Source organism: Phyllobates terribilis, unplaced genomic scaffold (assembly GCF_046119375.1).
Source record: "Phyllobates terribilis strain yellow unplaced genomic scaffold, ASM4611937v1 Scaffold_11__3_contigs__length_659146591, whole genome shotgun sequence".
Classification (NCBI taxonomy): Eukaryota; Metazoa; Chordata; class Amphibia; order Anura; family Dendrobatidae; genus Phyllobates; species Phyllobates terribilis.
Window position 1 is genome coordinate 603,626,989 of NW_027362771.1, and position 5,324 is coordinate 603,632,312.

General features: G+C 38.7%; 1 non-coding gene across 1 annotated transcript; it reads left to right on the top strand.

The window, feature by feature from the left end:
• The first annotated feature begins 1,534 nt into the window (after window positions 1-1,534).
• On the top strand, window positions 1,535-1,619 carry TRNAR-UCU (transfer RNA arginine (anticodon UCU)). Its single transcript is given in 2 exon segments — window positions 1,535-1,571; window positions 1,584-1,619. It is a non-coding gene; the product is annotated as a tRNA-Arg (tRNA).
• Window positions 1,620-5,324: the final 3,705 nt, after the last annotated feature.

The window sequence follows — 5,324 nt, forward strand, 5'->3', positions numbered from 1 at the left end:
AGGTGTAGGCCTGTATATTCTCATGGCCCTTGGGAGTAGGACTATATATACTCGTGACCATCAGGTGTAGGCGTGTATATTCTCATGGCCCTTGGGAGTAGGACTATATATACTCGTGACCATCAGGTGTAGGCCTGTATATTCTCATGGCCCTTGGGAGTAGGACTATATATACTCGTGACCATCAGGTGTAGGCCTGTATATTCTCATGGCCCTTAGGAGTAGGTCTATATATACTCGTGACCATCACGTATAGACCTGTATATTCTCATGGCCCTTGGGAGTAGGAGTATATATACTCGTGACCATCAGGTGTAGGCCTGTATATACTCGTGGACCTGTTGAGAAAAGAGCAGATTTCAGAAATGGTTTTGAGTTGGAGACGGCAGGAGGTGGAGGGTTTGGGTGTGAGCTTTGAAGGACAGGGCAGAGTCCAAGGTGACACTGAGGCAGCTGACTTGAAAAACTTGGTAAACTGTGGAGCAGTTAACAGTGTTTATTAAAGGGATTTTCTGGGAAAAAAGAAAAGTTTCCCAGGTGCTTGAATCTGTAAAAAGTAACAAGACAATTGGTACTCCCCTACCGGCACCCACCTGGATTCCGGGAAGGCCGCCCCGTGGCCTGAGCTGACACTGCACACCAGCAGCAAACCACTGCGGCCTGTGATTGACAGCAATGGTCAGGTGACTTGAGTAGCACGTTTTGGATTTTGCTATGACGTACTGCTAAAGTCACCTGACCGCTGCAGCCAGCAACTGGTTACAGGGAACTTTTCTTTTTGACTAGACAACCCCTGTAAGTCACATGGGGAGTTGAAGGAAGTAATGGAAGGGTCTACTCCTTTCTCATACTCCAGCCATGTTCCCGGTATACCCTCAGCACTCTCGCTAGGACACATAGGGACAAGACTATAGTCCCCTCGATGACCCCCTGCACTCTCTATAACAGGGGTTCTCAAACTGTGAGGCGCCCCATAGGTAATGGGGGGGGGGGCGTTTTCATAAAAGTGATCATATACTGAACATTTTTCTTTTACGGCTGCAGAATTATGTAGTTGGCATTATCGTCTCATTTTGTGCTTGTTGTAATGTTATGTTTGCGAAACAAAAAAGGATAATTTAGAGATATTTTTAATTTTACTGCGGACTTCTACTACAGATGGATGGTGACGTCCACGTATCTTCTTGGTCTGGGGAGATCTAGTAGCAAAAGTTGGAGAAGCTCTGCTCTATGGGACAAGTTTGTGCTCTGGCCACGTCCCCCTCCCCGTACGCATCCAGGGTCTCCAGAGAAGAACTTCTCTAACAATTTCCACTGGGTTCTGAGCAACAAGTAGCTGGAGCCTCACTATAGAGAGCATGAACAGGACTCTGGGAGGAGGGTTCAGGGCACTGAGAAACTCTATACATGATAGACAAGAGGAGGAGGGAGAGGAGAGCAGGAAACTCCTCCACCCTTACTCCACCCATGCTCCACCCTTGGGCAGGTCCAGCTCAGTTCTTGAAGATCTGGCTGAGTGGAAGCTCATGTAACAGGCTCTGTGGCGCAATGGATAGCGCATTGGACTTCTAGCTGGTGCAGTCATTCAAAGGTTGTGGGTTCGAGTCCCACCAGAGTCGCTTTTTGTTACTCTTTTTGTAGACATAGTAATATACACAGTAGAAATCCATGCAACAAGTAATATGCTACAAACTACAGAAATAAAACTATATAATACAGTACGTATCCTACAGCTAGTAACATCTCATATAGTCTACAGCTAATATTATACTACACACGGTGTATAACCTACAGCTAATAATATACTACACACGGTACATAACCTATAGCTAGTAATATACTACACACGGTACATAACCTACAGCTAGTAATATACTACACATTGTACATAACCTACAGCTAGTAATATACTACACACTGTACATAACCTACAGCTAATAATATACTACACACGGTATATAACCTACAGCTAGTAATATACTACACACTGTACATAACCTACAGCTAGTAATATACTACACACGGTATATAACCTACAGCTAGTAATATACTACACACTGTACATAACCTACAGCTAGTAATATACTACACACTGCACATAACCTACAGCTAGTAATATACTACACACGGTACATAACCTACAGCTAGTAATATACTACACATTGTACATAACCTACAGCTAGTAATATACTACACACTGTACATAACCTACAGCTAGTAATATACTACACACTGTACATAACCTACAGCTAGTAATATACTACACACTGTACATAACCTACAGCTAGTAATATACTACACACGGTACATAACCTACAGCTAGTAATATACTACACACTGTACATAACCTACAGCTAATAATATACTACACACTGCACATAACCTACAGCTAGTAATATACTACACATTGTACATAACCTACAGCTAGTAATATACTACACACTGTACATAACCTACAGCTAGTAATATACTACACACTGCACATAACCTACAGCTAGTAATATACTACACACTGTACATAACCTACAGCTAGTAATATACTACACACTGCACATAACCTACAGCTAGTAATATACTACACACGGTATATAACCTACAGCTAGTAATATACTACACATTGTACATAACCTACAGCTAGTAATATACTACACACGGTACATAACCTACAGCTAGTAATATACTACACATTGTACATAACCTACAGCTAGTAATATACTACACACTGTACATAACCTACAGCTAGTAATATACTACACACGGTACATAACCTACAGCTAGTAATATACTACACACGGTACATAACCTACAGCTAGTAATATACTACACACTGTACATAACCTACAGCTAGTAATATACTACACACTGCACATAACCTACAGCTAGTAATATACTACACATTGTACATAACCTACAGCTAGTAATATACTACACACTGTACATAACCTACAGCTAGTAATATACTACACACTGTACATAACCTACAGCTAGTAATATACTACACACGGTACATAACCTACAGCTAGTAATATACTACACATTGTACATAACCTACAGCTAGTAATATACTACACACTGTACATAACCTACAGCTAGTAATATACTACACACTGCACATAACCTACAGCTAGTAATATACTACACACGGTACATAACCTACAGCTAGTAATATACTACACACGGTATATAACCTACAGCTAGTAGTATACTACACATTTTACATAACCTACAGCTAGTAATATACTACACACGGTATATAACCTACAGCTAGTAATATACTACACACTGTACATAACCTACAGCTAGTAATATACTACACACGGTACATAACCTACAGCTAGTAATATACTACACACGGTACATAACCTACAGCTAGTAATATACTACACACGGTATATAACCTACAGCTGGTAATATACTACACACTGTACATAACCTACAGCTAGTAATATACTACACACTGTACATAACCTGCAGCTGGTAATATACTACACACTGTACATAACCTACAGCTAGTAATATACTACACACTGTACATAACCTACAGCTAGTAATATACTACACATTGTACATAACCTACAGCTAGTAATATACTACACACTGCACATAACCTACAGCTAGTAATATACTACACACTGTACATAACCTACAGCTAGTAATATACTACACACGGTATATAACCTACAGCTAGTAATATACTACACACTGTACATAACCTACAGCTAGTAATATACTACACACGGTATATAACCTACAGCTAGTAATATACTACACACTGTACATAACCTACAGCTAGTAATATACTACACACGGTATATAACCTACAGCTAGTAATATAATACACACGGTACATAACCTACAGCTAGTAATATACTACACACTGTACATAACCTACAGCTAGTAATATGCTACACACGGTACATAACCTACAGCTAGTAATATACTACACACTGTACATAACATACAGCTAGTAATATACTACACACTGTACATAACCTACAGCTAGTAATATACTACACACGGTATATAACCTACAGCTAGTAATATACTACACATTGTACATAACATACAGCTAGTAATATACTACACACTGTACATAACCTACAGCTAGTAATATACTACACACGGTATATAACCTACAGCTAGTAATATACTACACACTGTACATAACCTACAGCTAGTAATATACTACACACGGTATATAACCTACAGCTAGTAATATACTACACACTGTACATAACCTACAGCTAGTAATATACTACACACGGTACATAACCTACAGCTAGTAATATACTACACACGGTACATAACCTACAGCTAGTAATATACTACACACTGTACATAACCTACAGCTAGTAATATACTACACACGGTACATAACCTGCAGCTAGTAATATACTACACACGGTACATAACCTACAGCTAGTAATATACTACACACTGTACATAACCTACAGCTAGTAATATACTACACACTGCACATAACCTACAGCTAGTAATATACTACACATTGTACATAACCTACAGCTAGTAATATACTACACACTGCACATAACCTACAGCTAGTAATATACTACACATTGTACATAACCTACAGCTAGTAATATACTACACACTGTACATAACCTACAGCTAGTAATATACTACACACTGTACATAACCTACAGCTAGTAATATACTACACACTGCACATAACCTACAGCTAGTAATATACTACACACTGTACATAACCTACAGCTAGTAATATACTACACACTGCACATAACCTACAGCTAGTAATATACTACACATTGTACATAACCTACAGCTAGTAATATACTACACACTGTACATAACCTACAGCTAGTAATATACTACACACGGTACATAACCTACTGCTAGTAATATACTACACACGGTACATAACCTACAGCTAGTAATATACTACACTCTGTACATAACCTACAGCTAGTAATATACTACACACTGCACATAACCTACAGCTAGTAATATACTACACATTGTACATAACCTACAGCTAGTAATATACTACACACTGTACATAACCTACAGCTAGTAATATACTACACACTGTACATAACCTACAGCTAGTAATATACTACACACGGTACATAACCTACAGCTAGTAATATACTACACATTGTACATAACCTACAGCTAGTAATATACTACACACTGTACATAACCTACAGCTAGTAATATACTACACACTGTACATAACCTACAGCTAGTAATATACTACACACGGTACATAACCTACAGCTAGTAATATACTACACACGGTACATAACCTACAGCTAGTAATATACTACACACGGTATATAACC